Raw genomic sequence first — 12,070 nt, forward strand, 5'->3', positions numbered from 1 at the left:
CCTACTGTTACACCCTACATCTGTTACAACCTACTGTTATTGTTATACCCTACTGTTACTGTTATACCCTAGTGTTACTGTTATACCCTACTTTTACTGTTATACCCTACTGTTACACCCTACTGTTACTGTTATACCCTACTGTTATAATCTACTGTTATACCCTACTGTTACTGTTATACCCTACGTCTGTTACAGCCTACTGTTACTGTTATACCCTACTGTTACTGTTATACCCTACTGTTACTGTTATACCCTACTGTTACACCCTACTGTTAATGTTATACCCTACTATTACTGTTATACCCTACTGTTACACCCTACATCTGTTACAACCTACTGTTATTGTTATACCCTACTGTTACTGTTACACCCTACTGTTACTGTTAAACCCTAGTGTTACTGTTATACCCTACTGTTACTCTACTGTTACTGTTACACCCTACTGTTATTGTTACACCCTACTGTTACTGTTATACCCTACTGTTATACCCTACTGTTACACCCTACTGTTACTGTTACACCCTACTGTTACACCCTACTGTTATTGTTACACACTACTGTTACTGTTATACCCTACTGTTACACCCTACTGTTATACCCTACTGTTACACCCCACTGTTACACCTTACTGTTACTGTTACACCCTACTGTCACACCCTACTGTCACTGTTACACCCTACTGTTACACCCCACTGTTAATGTTATACCCTACTATTACTGTTATACCCTACTGTTACACCCTACATCTGTTACAACCTACTGTTATTGTTATACCCTAGTGTTACTGTTATACCCTAGTGTTACTGTTATACCCTACTGTTAATGTTATACCCTACTGTTAATGTTATACCCTACTGTTACACCCTACTTTTACTGTTATACCCTACTGTTACACCCTACTGTTACTGTTATACCCTACTGTTATAATCTGCTGTTACACCATACTGTTACTGTTACACCCTACTGTTATACCCTACTGTTACTGTTATACCCTACTGTTACTGTTACACCCTTCTGCTATAATCTACTGTTACTGTTATACCCTACTGTTACACCCTACTGTTATAATCTATTGTTAATGTTATACCCTACTGTTAATGTTATACCCTACTGTTACACCCTAGTGTTACTGTTACAACCTACTGTTACTGTTATACCCTACTGTTACTGTTATACCCTACTGTTACTGTTACACCCTATGGTTACACCCTACTGCTGCACCCTACTGCTACTTTTACACCCTACTGTTACACCCTACTGTTACCGTTACACCCTACTGTTACTGTTACACCCTACTGTTACCGTTACACCCTAATGCTACTTTTATACCCTACTGTTACTGTTATACCCTACTGTTACTGTTATACCCTACTGTTACTGTTACACCCTATGGTTACACCCTACTGTTACACCCTACTGCTACACCCTACTGCTACTTTTACACCCTACTGCTACACCCTACTGTTACTGTTACACCCTACTGTTATAATCTACTGTTACACCCTACTGTTATAATATACTGTTATAATCTACTGTTACTGTTACACCCTACTGTTATAATCTACTGTTACTGTTACACCCTACTGCTACTGTTACACCCTACTGTTATAATCTACTGTTACACCCTACTGTTACTGCTACACCCTACTGTTACTGCTACACCCTACTGTTACTGCTACACCCTACTGTTACTGCTACACCCTACTGTTACTGCTACACCCTACTGTTACTGCTACACCCTACTGTTACTGCTACACCCTAATGTTATAATCTACTGTTATAATCTACTGTTACACCCTACTGTTACTGCTACACCCTACTGTTACTGCTACACCCTACTGTTATAATCTACTGTTATAATCTACCGTTACTGTTACACCCTACTGTTATGCCTAATCCTGTGGAGCACAGTGTTATTTCCAGGTCTGCTACTCCATAACCACCACTGACACAAACTAGATGCTAGGGTATGTCCAAGTGTTGACAGAGACTTTAAACTATACTTTTTAATGACTCATTGATAAAACATTTACCCAGACAATATCTACAAACTCTGACGACAAACCTTGTTTGTGTGCGTGTGTTGCTGAGGGGTTGAATGTGTCAGTGGGTCAACATCCTATAAAGATTTAATCTCACACCAAAACATCCTGAAGGAATCCCATGACTGACTGTGAGGGAATCTTCTGATCTGTTGAATTAACCAACTTCTCAGTATAATTGCCTCACAAGAAAACAGTTATTTGAGGTTGAGGAGGCCATGATACTCTTGTCCTTCTTCTGTCTACTGGGACTTCAGGAACTTAGTTTGTCTGTTTTTTTTGGTACAACAACATGAACACAAACATAGTCTACGTCCCAAATTAGTCCTGATTCCTGGTGACCAATGCTGACTGTTTTCCTGCTCCCAAATGTCACCCTCTTCCCTACACAGTGCGCTACTTTGATGGACCCTATTCCCGACACAGTGCGCTACTTTGATGGACCCTATTCCCTACAGTGTGCTACTTTGATGGACCCTATTCCCTACAGTGCGCTACTTTGATGGACCCTATTCCCCACAGTGCGCTACTTTGATGGACCCTATTCCCTACACAGTGCGCTACTTTGATGGACCCTATTCCCTACACAGTGCGCTACTTTGATGGACCCTATTCCCGACACAGTGCGCTACTTTGATGGACCCTATTCCCTACACAGTGCACTACATTGATGGGAATAGCGTGTCATTTGTGACACAAAGTAATGAGACAGAAGATTGTAATAACAACCACAAACTCTCTCATGTATCAACATCACCACCATGTACTGGGGAACTAACAGACAATCCCCACCATGTACTGTACTGGGGAACTAACAGACAATCACCACCATGTACTGTACTGGGGAACTAACAGACAATCACCACCATGTCCTGGGGAACTAACAGACAATCACCACCATGTCCTGGGGAACTAACATACAATCACCACCATGTACTGTACTGGGGAACTAACAGACAATCCCCACCATGTACTGTACTGGGGAACTAACATACAATCACCACCATGTACTGTACTGGGGAACTAACAGACAATCACCACCATGTACTGTACTGGGGAACTAACAGACAATCACCACCATGTCCTGGGGAACTAACAGACAATCACCACCATGTCCTGGGGAACTAACAGACAATCACCACCATGTCCTGGGGAACTAACAGACAATCACCACCATGTCCTGGGGAACTAACAGACAATCACCACCATGTCCTGGGGAACTAACAGACAATCACCACCATGTACTGGGGAACTAACAGACAATCACCACCATGTACTGGGGAACTAACAGACAATCACCACCATGTACTGGGCAACTAACAGATAATCACCACCATGTACTGTACTGGGGAACTACGACAATCACCACCATGTACTGGGGAACTAACAGACAATCATCACCATGTACTGGGCAACTAACAGATAATCACCACCATGTACTGTACTGGGGAACTACGACAATCACCACCATGTACTGGGGAACTAACAGACAATCACCATGTACTGGGGAACTAACAGACAATCATCACCATGTACTGGGGAACTAACAGACAATCCCCACCATGTACTGGAGAACTAACAGACAATCCTCACCATGTACTGGGGAACTAACAGACATTCACCACCATGTACTGGGGAACTAACAGACATTCACCACCATGTACTGTACTGGGGAACTAACAGACAATCACCAGCATGTTGTTATCCACCAAACTAATCAACATGATGTCATAGTCCATGTTGTTATCCACCAACTAATCAACATGATGTCATCGTCCAGATAATTCTATCCAAGGAATGCAGCTGATTTAGGGCTTACTTACTGCGTATTTTGGGCACAAATAAAGACTTTGTTACAATATCCTTCTCGCCATGTAAGGGCTTTGTGGCACCGTTTGAGCTGTTGGTTGTAACTGCTGTTTAGTATGTTAGGATCACAATAGAAGTGTTTCTGCATTCAACATGGATAGAGTGGGATTTCGCATTTATCAGCAGAGTTAAACACAAACACTGAGGCTACAGCCCAAATGGCACCCTATTCCCTCTATAGTGCACTACTGTGATAGACCCTATTCCCTGTATAGTGCACTACTTTTCACCAGGGCCCAGAGGGTGCCAGTTTAAGGACTGCTCACAAGTCAGGAAGTGTTGCTGAAGTATGGATCATCTGTATATGTCTCACTCGCTCCCTGACATGCCATCAGTTTACTATCTGTATCTGTCTCACTCGCTCCCTGGCATGCCATCAGTTTACTATCTGTATCTGTCTCACTCTCTCCCTGACATGCCATCAGTTTACTATCTGTCTCACTCTCTCCCTGACATGCCATCAGTTTACTATCTGTCTCACTCTCTCCCTGGCATGCCATCAGTTTACTATCTGTCTCACTCTCTCCCTGGCTTGCCATCAGTTTACTATCTGTATCTGTCTCTCTCTCTCCCTGGCATGCCATCAGTTTACTATCTGTCTCACTCTCTCCCTGACATGCCATCAGTTTACTATCTGTCTCACTCTCTCCCTGGCATGCCATCAGTTTACTATCTGTCTCACTCTCTCCCTGACATGCCATCAGTTTACTATCTGTATCTGTCTCACTCTCTCCCTGGCATGCCATCAGTTTACTATCTGTCTCACTCTCTCCCTGGCATGCCATCAGTTTACTATCTGTCTCACTCTCTCCCTGACATGCCATCAGTTTACTATCTGTCTCACTCTCTCCCTGACATGCCATCAGTTTACTATCTGTCTCACTCTCTCCCTGACATGCCATCAGTTTACTATCTGTCTCACTCTCTCCCTGGCATGCCATCAGTTTACTATCTGTCTCACTCTCTCCCTGACATGCCATCAGTTTACTATCTGTCTCACTCTCTCCCTGACATGCCATCAGTTTACTATCTGTCTCACTCTCTCCCTGACATGCCATCAGTTTACTATCTGTATCTGTCTCACTCTCTCCCTGGCATGCCATCAGTTTACTATCTGTCTCACTCTCTCCCTGACATGCCATCAGTTTACTATCTGTATCTGTCTCACTCTCTCCCTGACATGCCATCAGTTTACTATCTGTCTCACTCTCTCCCTGACATGCCATCAGTTTACTATCTGTATCTGTCTCTCTCTCTCTCTCCCTGACATGCCATCAGTTTACTATCTGTATCTGTCTCTCTCTCTCCCTGACATGCCATCAGTTTACTATCTGTATCTGTCTCTCTCTCTCCCTGACATGCCATCAGTTTACTATCTGTATCTGTCTCTCTCTCTCCCTGACATGCCATCAGTTTACTATCTGTATCTGTCTCTCTCTCTCCCTGACATGCCATCAGTTTACTATCTGTATCTGTCTCTCTCTCTCCCTGACATGCCATCAGTTTACTATCTGTATCTGTCTCTCTCTCTCCCTGACATGCCATCAGTTTACTATCTGTATCTGTCTCTCTCTCTCCCTGACATGCCATCAGTTTACTATCTGTATCTGTCTCTCTCTCTCCCTGACATGCCATCAGTTTACTATCTGTATCTGTCTCACTCGCTCTCTGACAGCAGTATACTAGTTAGAGCTGTATCTGTCTCACTCTCTCTCTCTCTGACAGCAGTATACTAGCTATAACTGTGGGTGCTCTGCCTGAAGCCTGGCCTCTATTTCTATGTTTAAACAGACAGTGGATGCTCTGCCTGAAGCCTGGCCTCTATTTCTATGTTTAGACAGACAGTGGATGCTCTAACTGAAGCCTGGCCTCTATTTCTATGTTTAGGAAAACAGTGGATGCTCTAACTGAAGCCTGGCCTCTATTTCTATGTTTAGACAGACAGTGGATGCTCTGCCTGAAGCCTGGCCTCTATTTCTATGTTTAGACAGACAGTGGATGCTCTAACTGAGCTGTTTACGACTGTTCAGTCATGCTGTAGCCCAGAGGAGTCCAACACAGACCAGGATTAGTTCAGTGATTTCTCAACACACCACATGTTTCTGTAAGAAAATAACCCATGATTTATAATATGACATAAATCACATCAATGATACACTGTATTAGTTTGGAATATGGGGTTGAGTTATCCTACTTTTGTGGCAGTGTCACTTGAGGTAAGGCTGCTTCACATCAACTGGGCTAGAAGAGAACAGAGTGTATACTGTGTCCCTATACTCTAGTAGATGTGCTCTTGTGCCCTCTGGAGGCGTGGGATGGGTTTACCAAATATGGTTCAGTACATGCCCCAGAAGTCATTGGTACAGGTCCGCTGGCCCTGTTACAATAATACTTGAAAAGGGCATCATACTTTTCCCCCTTCCTTGAAAGAATCACATTCATATAAGTTCAGTTGTTATCATCATCAGACTGTATTTGGTTCATATTCTGTTATGTTCGAATGAAGGGATATTCCTCTGCTGTGTGTACAATGCCCCATGTCAATGCCCCATGTCAATGCCCCATGTCAATGCCCCATGTCAATGCCCCATGTCAATTTCCCATGTCAATTTCCCATGTCAATGCCCCATGTCAATGCCCCATGTCAATGCCCCATGTCGTAGCGTCTCCCTTTCACAAGAGGTCAGTAATGAGAGCTGTGACTGACCAAAACAAAATGCCTCTGCACATCTGCTACTGCGCATACGTACAACTTCTTATCCGGTCCGGTGAGAGAACGGCAGGTTGAGGTTGCCAAGGTCAGAGTAGTGCAGAAGGTGTCTTAAGCTGAGGCAAAGAAGACAGAACGAGGAAGATGGGTCCAGGGTGAGGGATTTGAGAGGATGCTGAGGAGGTGAAGACAGTTGTAGAGGAAGATGGGTCCAGGGTGAGGGATTTGAGATGATGCTGAGGAGGTGAAGACAGTTGTAGAGGAAGATGGGTCCAGGGTGAGGGATTTGAGATGATCTGTGTAAGTAGGCCGAGGACAATAGAGGGTGATAGGAATAACGTGTTTCAGTAAGGTTGGCTCCTTAGCGTTCATAGAGAGTGATAGGAATAACATGCGTTTCAGTAAGGTTGGCTCCTTAGCGTTCATAGAGAGTGATAGGAATAACATGCGTTTCAGTAAGGTTGGCTCCTTAGCATTCAGAGCCATGGTTATCAACTGTCATTGAATCACAGAGAATAGATGTGTTGGCAGCTGATGAAATGTACAGGGGTTGCGAGATTGGACTGCAGAAGAGTTACAAGGTGTTTTGAACGAGAAGATGTCGGCCTGGTGTAGGATCAGATCGGGTCAAGTAGAGGAATAGTGGTGAGATTTGAATAGGTGTAGGGTTAGTTGGTATAGCAGTGAGGTTTTAATGGGTGTAGGGTTAGTTGGTATAGCAGTGAGGTTTTAATGGATGTAGGGTTAGTTGGTATAGCAGTGAGGTTTTAATGGGTGTAGGGTTAGTTGGTATAGCGGGGAGGTTTTAATGGATGTAGGGTTAGTTGGTATAGTGGGGAGGGAGGTTTTAATGGGTGTAGGGTTAGTTGGTATAGTGGGGAGGGAGGTTTTAATGGGTGTAGGGTTAGTTGGTATAGCAGTGAGGTTTTAATGGATGTAGGGTTAGTTGGTATAGTGGGGAGGGAGGTTTTAATGGGTGTAGGGTTAGTTGGTATAGTGGGGAGGGAGGTTTTAATGGGTGTAGGGTTAGTTGGTATAGTGGGGAGGGAGGTTTTAATGGGTGTAGGGTTAGTTGGTATAGTGGGGAGGGAGGTTTTAATGGGTGTAGGGTTAGTTGGTATAGTGGGGAGGGAGGTTTTAATGGGTGTAGGGTTAGTTGGTATAGTGGGGAGGGAGGTTTTAATGGGTGTAGGGTTAGTTGGTATAGCAGTGAGGTTTTAATGGATGTAGGGTTAGTTGGTATAGTGGGGAGGGAGGTTTTAATGGGTGTAGGGTTAGTTGGTATAGTGGGGAGGGAGGTTTTAATGGGTGTAGGGTTAGTTGGTATAGTGGGAAGGGAGGTTTTAATGGATGTAGGGTAAGTTGGTATAGTGGGGAGGGAGGTTTTAATGGGTGTAGAGTTAGTTGGTATAGCAGTGAGGTTTTAATGGATGTGGGGAGGGAGGTTTTAATGGGTGTAGGGTTAGTTGGTATAGCGGGGAGGGAGGTTTTAATGGGTGTAGGGTTAGTTGGTATAGCGGGGAGGGAGGTTTTAATGGGTGTAGGGTTAGTTGGTATAGTGGGGAGGGAGGTTTTAATGGGTGTAGGGTTAGTTGGTATAGTGGGGAGGGAGGTTTTAATGGGTGTAGGGTTAGTTGGTATAGTGGGGAGGGAGGTTTTAATGGGTGTAGGGTTAGTTGGTATAGTGGGGAGGGAGGTTTTAATGGGTGTAGGGTTAGTTGGTATAGTGGGGAGGGAGGTTTTAATGGGTGTAGGGTTAGTTGGTATAGTGGGGAGGGAGGTTTTAATGGGTGTAGGGTTAGTTGGTATAGTGGGGAGGGAGGTTTTAATGGGTGTAGGGTTAGTTGGTATAGTGGGGAGGGAGGTTTTAATGGGTGTAGGGTTCGTTGGTATAGCGGGGAGGGAGGTTTTAATGGGTGTAGGGTTAGTTGGTATAGCGGGGAGGGAGGTTTTAATGGGTGTAGGGTTAGTTGGTATAGTGGGGAGGGAGGTTTTAATGGGTGTAGGGTTAGTTGGTATAGCGGGGAGGGAGGTTTTAATGGGTGTAGGGTTAGTTGGTATAGTGGGGAGGGAGGTTTTAATGGGTGTAGGGTTAGTTGGTATAGTGGGGAGGGAGGTTTTAATGGGTGTAGGGTTAGTTGGTATAGTGGGGAGGGAGGTTTTAATGGGTGTAGGGTTAGTTGGTATAGCGGGGAGGGAGGTTTTAATGGGTGTAGGGTTAGTTGGTATAGTGGGGAGGGAGGTTTTAATGGGTGTAGGGTTAGTTGGTATAGTGGGGAGGGAGGTTTTAATGGGTGTAGGGTTAGTTGGTATAGCGGGGAGGTTTTAATGGGTGTAGGGTTAGTTGGTATAGCGGGGAGGTTTTAATGGGTGTAGGGTTAGTTGGTATAGCAGGGAGGTTTTAATGGGTGTAGGGTTAGTTGGTATAGCAGGGAGGTTTTAATGGGTGTAGGGTTAGTTGGTATAGCAGGAGGTTTTAATGGGTGTAGGGTTAGTTGGTATAGCGGGGAGGTTTTAATGGGTGTAGGGTTAGTTGGTATAGTGGGGAGGTTTTAATGGGTGTAGGGTTAGTTGGTATAGCAGGGAGGTTTTAATGGGTGTAGGGTTAGTTGGTATAGCAGGAGGTTTTAATGGGTGTAGGGTTAGTTGGTATAGCAGGAGGTTTTAATAGGTGTAGGGTTAGTTGGTATAGCAGGGAGGTTTTAATGGGTGTATACAGTGGGGCAAAAAAGTATTTAGTCAGCCACCAATTGTGCAAGTTCTCCCACTTAAAAAGATGAGGCCTGTAATTTTCATCATAGGTACACTTCAACTATGACAGACAAAATGAGAAGAAGATCACATTGTAGGATTTTATTGAATTTATTTGCAAATTATGGTGGAAAATAAGTATTTTGTCAATACCCTTGTGTTTTTACAAGGCCTACGGTTGCATAGGCCTGCATGATGAAAACATACGTAAATCAAGCACAGCCCTGTGAGTTCTATTGTCTAACAGTTGTCTCTGTGTCTGGGTAGAGGAAATCCCCCTCCTGATCTAGTCTAAATATAATTTCTATGAATTTCTATGAATTAAATGAACCCCCCCCCCCCCCCCCCCCGGAGCCAGGAGTTTCTTTCTGTTTTTTAAAACCATGTGACCTGATTAGTAAAAACTGGTCCCATCATAACCCTTAAACCTTTTTACAACTGATGAATCACTGTCATACCATATAGGGTCAGGGGTTTTCTTGGTTATGTTGACAGGGGGTAAAAAATTCCCCACCGCTCTGGGACCTATGGCGCCACCAGTCTGACCGCTCTGGGACCTATGGCGCCACCAGTCTGACCGCTCTGGGACCTATGGCGCCACCAGTCTGACCGCTCTGGGACCTATGGCGCCACCAGTCTGACTGCTCTGGGACCTATGGTGCCACCAGTCTGCTTGCAGTTGTCAGTTATCACCAGGTATGTGGATGGGCTTTATTCAGGAACGTTTCTTGGGATACGTTGATGTGTCAGGTGGGTGAGATGTGCAGTCTGTGTTGGACTTGATGGATTTTGAGATGTTTGAGTTTAACTTCAAGAAGAAACACGTTGTCCAAACCTACGGTGGCACAGCTGTAATGGAATGTCTCTGCTGTTTGTATGTACAGCTAAGTCCCCTCCTGTTCTCTAATTAAGAGGTGATGACCACTCCACTACCATTGTCAACTCTCTCCTGACATGAACTGAAGCCACGTCTCATGTGCCCGCTCATCCACTGGCACATTGAATGTTTCCTCTCCAATCACTGTGAGGACCCTAATCAATTTTCTCTCATTACTGTGTGTAGAGTCACATCATGTAGAGAACACATCATTACACAACGATTTTACTCCTTGCTTGGACTAACTCATTCGGAGCTCTTTTGTCTAACTGTTGTTGTGTTATTGTTTTTTGTCTTCTCAGTCAAATCCTGTTCTGCACTGAAGTCAAGCCTTTGAACACCTCAACTCATGCCTCATTCAATCACAACTGTGATCTCTTCCCGACACTATGCAAGTAGCCCTCTCATTCCCATTCCCCATAATATTGTACTATAAATGTCTTTATTAAATGCTTTAGTTTAAAATAATTAGTATTTTACGATTTTTTTTAAACACACTTTGTCGTCTCTGTGCATTCCGCACCTATACCGTGGATCTCTAATCCTCCTAAAGTTCTCACGTCACCAGCCTCCACTGGACTACAGACGGTATCTTGATGCATGTAAGGATAAATCGACCAAAAACAGTGTGACCCCCCCCCCCCCCCCCCCCCCCCCCAGCCAGCTGAAGTAATGGGGGAAAAAAATGGTGTTCACTACGGCCCTGTCCTGCACCACTTCTACCGCGAGACCTGTACACAGCATCCAGTCGACGCTATCAACTGCCTTTTCTCTCACGAGTGTGACATGAATCCATGTGGAGTGAGCACGGAGAGAGATCCTGTCCAAACTTCTCTCATGCAGTCTCATGTGTCCTGGGAGGAAAATGGACAAGACAGTGGAGGCTCAGGTGACAGACATTATCGAGGGCCATCCACTTTGAACATGTGCTATTTGCGAGGACGAACTGAAACACTATCTGAAGCAGAACATGAAGAAACGCCAGAAGAAGAGTGCCCGGGAAGGAGGGTGGCTGTCAACTGTGCCTGTAAATTGTTTACTCCATGTGTAACTCTGTGCTGTTGTTTGTGTCACACTGCTTTGCTTTATATTGGCCAGCTCGCAGTTGTAAATGAGAACTTGTTCTCGACAAGCTTACCTGGTTAAATAAAAAATAAAAAATAGATTTACTGTTGATAAACTGTTTATTTGGGCTATCATGTTGATTTTGGAAGTCTACACACTGAGAAGCTTAATGTAATGTAGATAAAAATTAATTGGGATACCGATCTGTCATTAACATGCCACTCGCAACAGTGTAAGACGGGGACAAACAGTAATGAGAACAGTTAATACTGGTAATATAAGTAGTACATACTGTCTATATATGGTTCCCTGTCTGTAAATGTACATTCTGTGTCGGTGTGTGCTAAGTTGAGGGTCTTGAATTTGAGCGATAGACCCAAAGTGGGGCACTGAAGACTGACATTATAAATTTGGGTTGTATAACATTGATAGTAGGGTGCTAACATGTTGTGGGTAGATGGAAGGATTTATGTGCAAATGTATTTGTAGCCGGAGGCTAAGTATATACGGGGCATATGTTTGCGTAAGGGTGTTAGTTGCAGAGATAGTTTTGTCATTTCTATTGTCACTTTCAGTGAGGGGTTTGTCAAAGAAGATACAATGCTTGAAAAAATAACCACAGTTCCCTGTAAACAGGAGGCCACCTCACCAGAAGGGAAGTTGGCTGTAGTAGTAGTAGCATCACATCTCCTGCAGAGGGCGCCGAACGATAGGTGACCATTGCTGTACATTCATACCCCAGGGTGACTATTG

The 12,070-nt window shown here is 44.2% G+C and overlaps 1 protein-coding gene across 1 annotated transcript in view; it reads right to left on the reverse strand.

Moving 5' to 3' along the window:
• Positions 1–12,070, reverse strand: part of azin1b (antizyme inhibitor 1b) — a 39,471-nt gene that overhangs the window by 24,828 nt on the left and 2,573 nt on the right. The gene's annotated exons all lie outside the window — the stretch shown is intronic.

The sequence above is a fragment of the Oncorhynchus mykiss genome, chromosome 32, assembly GCF_013265735.2.
Source record: "Oncorhynchus mykiss isolate Arlee chromosome 32, USDA_OmykA_1.1, whole genome shotgun sequence".
NCBI lineage: Eukaryota > Metazoa > Chordata > Actinopteri > Salmoniformes > Salmonidae > Oncorhynchus > Oncorhynchus mykiss.